Here is a 12,167-nt window from a genome sequence, read left to right as displayed (position 1 = left end):
GGTCGTGGGGCTTGAACTCTGGGCCTGGGCACTGTCCCTCAGCTCTTCAGCTCAAGGCGAGCGCTCTACCACTTGAGCTACAACGCCACTTCTGGTTTTCTGGTGGTTTATTGGAGATAGGAGTCTCACGGTCTCTCCTGCCCGGGCTGGCTTTGAACCACGATCCTCAGATCTCAGCCTCCTGAGTAGCTAGGATTACAGGCGTGAGCCACCAGCGCCTGGCTACATATTAACTTCTTTACCTAGAATCTCCCATTCTTTCACATCTTGTATTTGGACTTAAAAGTGTGGATAAGATAGTTCATTATGTAGATAAGGTTCATGCCCATAATTGCTATTAAACTGTATTTGAAATCCAACAGTGCAACCCTTATATGTATTAGCTGCATTTAAATCTTGGAGGCAGGAAATAATTTTCAAGCACATTTCACATTTTGTGTGTTACATGTACCAAGGCCATATTTTAGAATCTTTTGATAATAATATAAAATTCCACTAGTCAGTTTTGTTTCATAATCAGCAAAGTGACTTTAAATTTTCCTCAAAGGTATAAAGACTTGGCTATCTGGATAGCTTCTCTATAAATTAGGGGAGGGAGAGGGGGAAATGCAGACAGTATACGGAATGAATTAAATTCCATTAGTTGTGCATTGATTTTATAACATAACATGCTGTCTCTGAAAAATGGTGGACCTTGCTATAATTGTGTCAGATGACAAGGAAGAAATTAAGAAAACATATTTAAATAATTGTTTCTTGTAAGTTGTAGAAAATGAAAATAGTACACTTTAGCAGAATATTCACCCTCCCCCCCTCAGAAGCCCTTTTGGCTCTTTCTTATAGCAGTTGCAAATAAAATGAATAAGAAATGACAATCATGTTCACAGAGTGGTAGCAATTAGGTTAAGAAAATTCTCTGGGTTGACTGTGACTTTAGGAAATACGTCTAGCAAGCTTGTCTTGCATCTTTTAAGTCTTGCAATTTATATAAACATTTAAAGTACATGTAGCAAATAAAATGACATTTCTTTGTAGGAAAACACTAATAGTCTCTTTTGTATATTTATTTATTGGTACTCTTTACTGCAAAGCCCTTGAAGCTGTAGCCCATGGTTCATCTATGTTTTAGCCAATGCATATCTCAATGTCTACGCATAGTAGGCATTGCTTAATGTCCATGTATCAAATAAATGAAAGCTCATTTGGGAATTTTCAAGCAAACATCCATTACTTCTGTGTATAGATTCTGGAACTGGTTTCTGGGAGGAGTTTAGAAGATTTGGAGAAACAAGCTAGAGAAGCCTAGGATTCTGTAAACAGAGCTCAATGATGAATTCTAGTCAGAGTTCAGAAGACCAAGGTGCCAATAAAAATGTGGACAATGAAAGTTAAGCTCAGAAGCTTTCAGACAGAAGTGAGTGCTGTACTGAGAATTTGACTAGAGACTATGCAGTGCTATCCTGGGAATTGGTACCATATTTCCTTTTACACCCCTATTCCTTTTGAAATGAGAATCTTTATACTGTGGCATTGTGTATTGCAAGTATATAATTTTGTTTTTAACATTTTACAGGGACTCCCAGCTAAGAGGAGACTTTGAACTTTAGCTCTTGGACAATGTTGGAATTGTTAAGTGTGGGCACTACTGCAGATGAATCGAATATATTTTGCATTAGGAGATGGCCTGAGCCTTTTGGAAGCCAAGAATGGAAGGTTATGATTTGAATATGAAATTCCCCCCACAAGTTTATATATTGAATACTTGATCCCAGCTGGTAGCACTATTTTAGAAGGTTCTGGAAACTTCAGGAAGTGGGGCCTAATTAGAAGTTGAGCACTGTATAGATGACTTGGAAAGTTATACCTTATTCCCCTAATCCTTTTCTCTCTCATTGCTTCCTGTCTGCCATGAGGTAAATAGCCTCTACCACATCGCTCTCATTACCATCATAGTCTGCTTTACCATGACCCAAATCAGCGAAACTAGACTTTGGACTGAAATCATGTGAAATCATGAAACAAAATAAATCTTCCTTCTTGAAATGCTCTCTAGGTATTTTGGTCACAGTGATGAAAAACCTAATACAGGAAATGACTGGACTTTGAATAACACAGTATCCATATTCCTTTTTTTTTTTTTTTTGGTTGTATGGCTTGAACTCTGGGCCTGGGCACTGTCCCTCAGCTCTTCAGATCAAGGCGAGCACTCTACCACTTGAGCCACAGCACCACTTCTGGTTTTCTAGTGGTTTATTGGAGATAAGAGTTCCACAGACTTTCTTGCCCGGGCTGGCTTTGAACTGTGATCCTCAGATCTCAGCCTCCTGAGTAGCTAGGATTACAGGCGTGAGCCACTGGCGCCCGGCAGCATCCATATTCCTAATAACAGGAATGATTCTTTCTGAAATCCATTTGCACAGATGATTCACTTAAAAACCTGTAGGTTGCTCCCTACTTGTGTAAATGTCAAACTTCTAAGTAAACAAGGTTCTTCGTGAAGTGCCTTCACTTCACTATTTATTCTAAGTTTCTGAGCTCATTCACTTTGATCACACTGATTTTGTCATTCATCATGAAGTTTTGTGTCATCTTTTCATACATTGTTCCTGTTCTTTCAGTCCTTCAAATTTCAATGTAAGTGTTGAAAGATTTTTCTGACCTCACTATTCCTTGGAAGGCTGTGATTGATGCCACTTATATTTATCCCCAGACATTTTATGTAGATCCATCATCATACCTACTACACTTTAATGCCATGCCCTAGTGAATGGAAAAATGGATTGCTCATCTCTACACATCCCTTATATGTGCTGAATTACTGAGACTAGGAAGAATTGGAACATGGACAGCCAAACCAAAGATTTTCTTCTTTTTGTATTTATAGTTGTTATTAGGGTAAGGGATAGGACTAATTAAGTGTACAGATTTTTAGATCGTTATTTCAAGTTAGAGGTAAGGGCAGAATATCCAGGTAGCTTTTCATAAGTGAAAGACTGAGACTGGAACAAAGGTGAGAAGTCTGGAATAGAAAATCCAGTTTGGCCAACATCTATATTAATCTCATATTGAAATATCTCTCATGGCCACATAGTTCCTTCCATCTCTTTGCTGTCCAACATCCCACTTTGGAAAGTTTTGTCACAAAAAGGGGATTAGTTTTAGAAAATGTCTTTTGTTGTCAATCCATAAATTATCCAAATCATAAGAAATACTTTCATAATGGGAATAAAAGCTATTATTCCATCAGCTTTATATAACCTACCAAAACTTTTTAATGCTGGAAAAAAGTTATGAGAACTTTGAATGCTTCTTTAGAAAACATTCTTCTTTCCAAACAGCTTGCATCAGGAACAGCTGCACAGTCACTTAAACAAACTAGTTGACTAAGTGCTTTTCAGTTTGTAAAGGAAGATGTTTTTCCTTTGCTTAATAAAAAAAGAAGAAATCTGCACTGATTTCATAAAGCTGTAATAGCTCAGGATCCCTATCTAAATGAGCTATTTAGATTTTGGATGATTTTGTATGAGATGCACAGTAAATAATAGTTGATCATTTTACTGCTGGTGAATATAGATTTCATCTAGAAAGCCCTTCCATGTGCTGCTTCCTGGACAGGACTTGAGAGACGTTATAGTAGAACTGCTTCACCTACCATATAACTCTATCCTGGCACCTAATATCTTAATATCCACTGAACTTTCTTGAGCATTGTTATATTTGTACATGATATACCAGTCAATCTTAAAGAAATAGAGACATGATGAGAGCCAATGGAATAATTCAGCCTTAAACCTTCTCTATAAGCATTCTAAAAAAACAACACAAGGAAGAGGAGAAGCAGCCCAGTCCTGTAAATTAACATAGTTTTATCTTGTTTTATTTAGTTTTGTGCTGCTTCTGGAGCTTAAACTCAGAGCTTGGGTGTTGTGCCTGAGCTTTTTTGCTCAAGACTAACACTACCACTGAGCCACAGCTCCACTTCTGGCTTTTTAGTAGTTAATTGGAGATGAGTCTTACAGACTTTCCTGCACGGGGTTGGCTTCAAACTGTAATCCATAAATCTCAGCCTCCTGAATAACTAGGTTATAGGTGTGAGCCACCAGTGCCCACCTTAATATCATTTTAATAGTGAAAAATGAACAGTTATTATCAAATCGGAAAACTTTCATGTGGAATAAATGGTGTTTAGCAACTCTGACAAAAGTACATATATCAAGATGAGTAACATTGAGTTTGTAGCACTTATTCCCTGAAGATGACATGTTTGAAACTTCATGGGGGAAGTTACTGTTGTTCCTGACAATTTCATCAGGGCGACATAAGTTCATACAGGAAAGCAACTAGTGCACCTGTAACAATCACAGGCGACTGGATTTGCATCTCCTGCTGTTGAACACATCAGAGACTCTTGAAAGGCAGAAAGCAAGCCTGAATGGGAGATTACAGAGAAATAGGCAGAGGAAGCAATTTGCAAATGGAGCACACCAGCTCCCTGAACTAAACCCTTCTTCATAAAATGATTATGAGCATCTGTGCATTTTGTGGATGGCTGTGTCTGTCTTTGGGAGCCCATCAACAGTCTTCAGAGAGTGGTAACATAATGTACCCTTGTCAACACACCAGGCACATCCTGAAATGATTCTGTGCTTTTCATTTTCTTCTATTCTTTGAGGAAAAGAAGTCACCATAGTGACATTTCACAGGCCCTTCCTTGAGAACCACAGTCATGGTGATGAAATGCTATGCTGCCTCATGTTTGCTATTTTTAATTATACCAATTCATGTTTCCTAATGGTAATTTTGACAACCTAGTTCATTGTATTTGACCTTCTTAAGCTCTTGTACCATCTCTGTTCTGCTCCTACACATGAAGTCTAGTTTGTAGGTTTGGGTGCATTTTGGATTCATTTTCCTCCATTAATTTTGGCATCAAGGAGAGCTGTGCAAAAAAATCGGTGAAGCTTTTGAGTTGCCAGAAGACAAAGTGATAGATATCTAAGTCAAAGAAACATATCTGGATTTCAGCTCTTATTTTAAAATGTCCCTAGAACATTGCTTGGAATTCTGTATGACAAAGAAAAGGTCCAGAAAGAGTCTGATAAAGGACAACATTGATATAAATGTATAGCAGAATTTAACAGAAGAAAAAAATAGTCAAGATAATAATGATGAAGCTAGATTGTTTGAGTGAGAACTGGTCAGGCATGAAGACAAGTTCAGCTCATTCTGAGCTATCTTCCACAGGTCCCCTCTCTGTCTGTGTTTTCCTTGCTCAAAAGGATCTCTATCTCCCTTCCCTCCTTAGCTTATGTACATATTTTTCAAGATTGAACCCAGGCACTACTGTCCCCTAGAACTTTACTGTGACTACAGATCCTCTGATTGGCTTCTTGATCCCATTGGATGACTTGACGAATTTGCGAGCTGTATCCTTGTGAAATTGTGTATTACATTTCTCACACCTTCAGTGCCACAAAATTTTGGCAAACAGATGGGTGCTTTATCTGTAAATCTTACTTTTCTACTTGTTATAATTTGTAACTCCTTGGGTGCATTTTAAAATCCAATTTCCATCTATTTATAGTCTTTATTTCGTCCAGTGTGTGAATGATGTAGTCACGCAATTAGCTTCAGTAGTATAAATGGACTTCATTTGAAAGTGGTATTCTGGTCTGTATTGATGATGATTCACGTAATGTAATACAGCAGACACAGTTCAGTTTTCTACCATCAGGACCAAAAGGATGAATTCAGGTATGCATGTATTCCTGAGAGTCTCAGGTAAGGGCAGGTGTATCTGTTTGATATACCTCACTCTATATACAACTTCACAGGGTTTGGCATTTGCTAGGGTTGTTCAATCTTGAAGCTCTAACAAAGATTTCAAGGAGGGTCCCATCTATCATACGGCTACTAGCATGCCTTTAAGGTGGACTGAGTTGGAAGTGAAGGAGATTCAGTTGTCTTTTCTGATGATTTACTTGACAACTGTATGGAAGCTTAATTGAAAATATAGGAAGGTGAAAGGTGATAGATAGTTTAAATTAAAGAGAAAGTAACCCTAAAGAAATAAGAGCCTGTATAAATGACCACATACATCTTAGATGGTTTATGGGTGTGGAAAAAAAATATTGATTTGGGAAAGGAATGATGCCCCTAATATCTCCTCCAACAAAGGATGCCTGAAACAAAGAAAGAGGTAAGGTTAGGAGAAATCATCAAAACTCAGCAAACCCAGTCTGGCAAGCTATTAAAGAAGAGAGAGAAAAATCATTCATAAATGCCAGTTTTCTATTTTGCATTTTTCTTCCTAACTAGAGACTTGCTAAAATGACTTGACCTACAAAATTGACACGTTTTTAATCTCTGTAATTAAATGAGACTTGGAATTCGTCCTCTGTAAATGAATTCTTTAGAATCGCCGCTGAATTAATAATCTCACTATCATCTTTTTTTTCACAGAGATTATTGTTTGTGTATAAAGATTGACTTACCATCATTAACAGACTAGAACCAATGCCCAGGCTTTCAGAAAATATGATTTAGAGTAGAGCATGACTAGAATGATGTCTGTGTGCAATCTGAATCAAGGAAGGAAATAATAATAGTTGTTCTTGCTCTTCCTGAAGCCCATAGGGTATCCACTGATACACAAAGCTTTCCCTTAAACACAGGATTAGGTGGCTCCTTAGAGGCGTATTCTCATAATGCCGGAAAAGAAGATGCAGAATGTGGCCACAGAGCATTGGGCTTCCTTATCTGTACATTCCATAGAGCATTTATTACCAGAATTCTAGACAATGAAAGATGCCTTTTAATTAACTTTCTATATCTCCAGTGAGTTCTTGGACCCTTCGCTTCCCCTTATGCAGCTCGAATGATATAAAGGAACAATAGACTGCCTGCTTCTGCTGGTGTAGGTATACGAATCCGTTCTTTTCCTAAGCTTGGCGGTTTTGTGTGTCAGTCTGGAATTGCTAAATTCCAGAGGCTCAATAGCGTTAATTCTGGAGTGATATTTCTAATCACAGGATGATGCCCATCTTTTGGCAAAGTTGAAAGCCCTTAATCTTGGTGCAGTGGGCTTGATGACTGAGAGTCTCTGCTTGCGATTATTGCTATGGCTCTTTTCCATGGAATGGCTGTGTGACACCTACTAGGTGTTCAGTAAGCACATGGTGGATGGGTTTTTAAAATCCCATAGAAAGAGGAAGAATCCCTTGAGTTATCTTCTCTGTATTCACTCACTCACTCACTCACTCATTCATCAGACCAATATTGTTATCTATCTCATAAGGTTAAGTTTTTAGAGTATAAAGCTGAATCTTGCTGGTCACATCTGGGTAGGTAAGGTTTGGCACATGTAATTAGATACATTGATGCATATGTAGTAAATTTGCTATGTTATATACACACTTCAGTCTTCCCACTAGCAGATAAGAATTTGTCCCCAAAAGACTCCATCTCTGGCCCCTTGTCAGGTGAGGTTTACAGGAAAAGAAGCAGGAGTTGAGTAGGTGTCTAGGTGTTCAGAAACCACTCTTGAACTCACTCTGGCATCTAGTTCCTTTGATCAAGTCCCTGAGCATTCCAGGAACTCTGATTCCAAACACAACTTGGTGGCAGCAGCACTGAAATCCAGTGTTCCAGTCCCCTCAACTTCCGGCATCACTGTCCATGCCAGCTAAATGGAGCAAGAAAGTCTGAGGGTAGAGGACACATGTGGAAGGCTTTGCAAGTTATTTTACCTTCTTTAAATCTTAGTTAATTTAATCTGTAAAATAGGGCTATAATAGAATTAATAGGAACAATCACAGGACTAAGGGAAGTGATGTATTGCCCTTTAACAAGCTTCTGTTACGTGCCCATATGTTAATTTAATTGATGTTGGCAAGTGTATATTGGGATTCTCCTGGAAATATGTTCGTTGCTTTTCCTATTTGTCACCTGTTTCCCCCCCATAGGCTCCTTGCATTATGCCTTTAATAAATAATCTACCCATCATCCACCTAAATGTACATCATTAATATTATGAAATGCATGATTTTTTCATTACATTTTATCTCAGGCTGCAGACAACTGATTGCATAGGGGTATTTCAGCCACATGAGCTCCTAACATAATTAGCTCAGTGAAGCTTCCAGTCATGAATCTGTTCCATCCCTAACCCTCCCAGACTTCTCAAGTGCAGGCCGAGCTAGCACTGACATTTTCTCTCATGTCTTCCTGTACTCCCGCCTCTTTATTTGCAAACGGTAGTTGCATACTATAATCACTTGATGAGTGTTTGGAAAATATTCCTAAACCCTACCTTTATCTGTGTACCTGGCTCAAGCCTGCTAAACCACACATGAAAAGTTCCAGAGGTGGCCACACCATGCATGCAATCCCAACATTGGGGAGGTGGAAGCAGGAGGATCATGAGTTCTAGGCAAGCTTGCACTACATAGTGAATTTCAGGCCAGCCCGAGTTATATAGTGAGACCTTGTCTAAAACAAATGAAAACAAGGCAAAACAAAGCCTTCAGAAACTGAGAACCACTGCTCTAAAATAGAACTCCATTTAAGTCTTTTGGGTGGGGAGCAGTGGGAGAGGTAGGGCCGTGGAAGGGTTAGTAGGAGGAAAACAAAGGAGGGGATAACAATGCTTGCCAAGAAAGGTGCTCATCACCTTGCTCATGTAACTGTAATCCCTCTGCACAGCATCGTTACAATAAAAACATTCATACAGTAATAAAAAAGGAAGTGAATTTTTTACTGGGACCAGTGTTTAAGCAAATACTACTGACAAACTAAAGCTATAGGATTCTAATTCAGTGGTTCTTGAGTCTGGCTCAGAAGTGTGGAATATGTGAATGGAAGCTTTTTTGCTCTAGCCCTAGAAACACTATAGTTCACTATGTTGCACACGGCCTCTGGTTTATACCATGACATTTAAATTCTCTGGTATTTGTATTTACCAGGCCTGGGTCTGATAAAGTGAGGTTCCTAAATCCTGTTGGTTACCTTGAAGTTGGCCCACTTAACAATTGGAATGAGTTGGAATGAGTTAGATATTCAACTTCTGGTTTTTAAATTCTGCTCCCAGTCCATTATCTCTATTTGTCTTCTTGTTTGTTGTACTTACCTGTGCATAGACCTTTGGTAAACATGCACATCTGGCTGTGTGGCTTCTTCCTGGGAGGGATAAATGTCTATTGTGGTCAACTTGGCCTGTAGTCCTCTATACTGGGGACATGTGTTCTTATATTTTTGGAGCAGGAGTCACAGTCTTCTAGTCCAGCACTTTGCTTACATTCTTCCTTGAATGTTGGGACCCTTCATATCCAACATATATCCTTCATTGCTATTTTCTTGTTTGTTTGTTCATGCTTGTCTTTTGAAATGAGATCTTGCTATATTGCCCAGGCTTGTTTGGAACTTGGGGGCTCACAGGATTTTCCTGCTTTGGCCTTCCATGTAGCTGGGATTATAGGTGCATACTACCACATGCAGCTCCTCCTCATTTTCTGAAATCTGAAACCAATGACCTGGGGGGGGGGTCAAATGACTTTGGTAACTGACCTTTGAAGTTGATAAGTTCTATTGATTATTATTTATTCATTTTCCTGTCAAACATTAGGCAATTTTTAATACTTCAGTGCCACATCCAAATATGCTTCATTTTATGTGGTATTCTTTAAAGTTTAGTGTAAACCACAGGTCCCTCCATTTTAATGTATTTCCTCTATTGGATTGGGGCTTTTAAAGAGTTATTTGGTGGGCTGGGAAAGCACACATTCCTGGATGCTACCTTAGAGATTTTGATATAGGAGAATTGAGATGGAGCCTGTGAATGGGCATTTGAAGTGCACTTTCTAGTGATGCTGATCCTGCTGGTCCATGAGCCACCCTTTAGAACTGTCCAAAATCATAGACATCTAATCTTGGGTTGGCAATTTGTATGGGAACCTCACCTTGACCATTATTGAAAATCTCCAGCATGAAGGTTCTGTGATGAAAAGAATCATTTTCTATATTCTCTTTATAGGACTGTTTTCCAGTCTAGACTGAGTCCATTTAATTTCCAGGGTTTCCTTTAATCCCTCAGAACCATCCTGTAGAATTCTATTGTCCTAGATTTTACCCTGATGAATCATCTTTCCACAGACATGTGAGCCCTCACTAATGCATTATGTCATCCTTTTAAGCTCTGCAGAGAGATTTGATATGCCTTTGGGTTGGATGTGAACTGATGGCTCAATGTAGCCCTCATGTAGTGACTCTGATTTGAGATATTTCCCACCAGTGTGCCAGAAAGCCCCGTGACTGGTGTGGAGTGGGGAAAAGGTGGGCTTGTGATTCTGTCTCTCAAGCCTGACTCCATGCTTGTGCGAGCAGAACTGTCTCCTCGCAGGCTGCCAAATGCAAAAGTGGGGTTTATTTTTAGAGAAGGAATCATTAGTCATTAGTCTCTCCCAAGCTTCGTTTTCCCCTTTGGGTAAATTTTTAAGAACCTGATCTTTATAAAAAAATTTCAGGCTGTTAAAAAAGAAAGGGTAAAATGATTATAGCCTTGGTACAATGAAACGTCTTTTCCAGACAAAGGTAGACTTCCCACGGCAGTCCTTGTCTGAAACTCTTGGTCCCTATGTCAACATCAAACTTTATCTTTCACAGCTTATTGGAGAAGTCCCTGGTTCTTTTGATTTTTTTCTCTCCTCCTCAAATCTAGGATTTCAAAAACTGAATTTATTATGCACTGAACACTTGCCCTTTGAGCCTGTTATAAAATCCCATAATGGCAGTCGATTCTTGGTGAAATAGCCTTCTAGCTTTGGAATGTACAAACATCTAGTTAAGAAGAGAAGAATTTAATAGATATAATCTATGCTGAAACAGAAACAAACAAAAACAAGATTTCTCTATTATCTTCAAATTCAGATTTATAAGAATTTTTAACAGGCTTCCTTCACCTTGGGCTAAATAAATGCAGTGATAATGGTTTTACTGCCAGACAACCTACCAAAATTGCCATTTTTTTGCTTTTAATGAAAGTATAGTTGTAGCTGTATGGTTGGAAATGTCATCATTTAGAAGCTCATGAAAAATTCATAATTCCATGATGGTGATTGTGGCTGATAAGGCACATGTATCACCTGAGAGAGATAGCATATTACATCACATATTTCCCTTCCTCCCCGTAGCTACACCATTTCATTTTTGTAGTTTAAACCTATTCAGTGGACTGAAACCATTACATTAGGCAAAGCAGAAGATAGATTTTGTAAAGGTATTCAAGGAACCCAAAGGAAGGAATTCTGAAATATAGGAACCTGTAGTTCCAAAGATTTCTATAGTTTTGAGGCTAGAATGACAAAGTGATAGATGAGGAAGAAAGACAGATTATGAGAGTCTACATTTAAGTAATATTTACTTAAAAGTGCTTAAAAGGAGCCAGGCACCATGCCTGTAATCGTAGCTACTCAGCAAGCTGAGATCTAAGGATCATGACTGGAAACTGTCCTGGGCAAGAAAGTCTATGAGACTCTTATTTCCAATTAACTACCAAAAAGCCAATTAGCCACCAAATAGCTGTGGTTCAATAACATTCCATGGATGAGTAGAATTCCATTGTGTATATATACCAAACTTTCTTGATCTATCTATCCACCAAGGAGCATAAGGGTTGATTCCATATCTCGACTATGGTAAACAATTCTGTAATGAACATGGTTGTGCTGTTAGCTTTAGTGGTAGCATTGTTTGTGTTCTATTGGATACGTGTCCATTGCTGGGTCATAAGGTAGCTCTATGTTTAGTCTGCTAAGAAGCCTCCATACTGCTTTCCAGTGTGGTGGAACAAGTTTACATTACCAACAGTGTAATAGAGTTCCCTTTTGGCCACATCCCCACAAGCATTTGTTATTGTGACTTTTCCATTAGTAAGGAAATGGAAAGACTTGGAAAAATTATATTAATTGAAGTAAGCCAGGCCCAAAGAAACATAGGTTTCATGGTTTCCCCCATTTTTGGTAACTAGAATGTTCCCAAAAGTCTACAAGTAAACACACTGAATGTTTAAAATACACACACACACACACACACACACACACACACACACACACACACACACACACACACACACACACACACACAGAGTCCCAATCAAGCAAAAAAGTACATAG

The sequence above is a fragment of the Dipodomys merriami genome, unplaced genomic scaffold, assembly GCF_024711535.1.
Source record: "Dipodomys merriami isolate MVZ:Mamm:240054 unplaced genomic scaffold, mDipMer1.0.p SCAF_3, whole genome shotgun sequence".
Lineage (NCBI taxonomy): Eukaryota > Metazoa > Chordata > Mammalia > Rodentia > Heteromyidae > Dipodomys > Dipodomys merriami.
The sequence above is the reverse complement of the archived record's forward strand: the minus strand, read 5'-3'. Positions refer to the sequence as shown.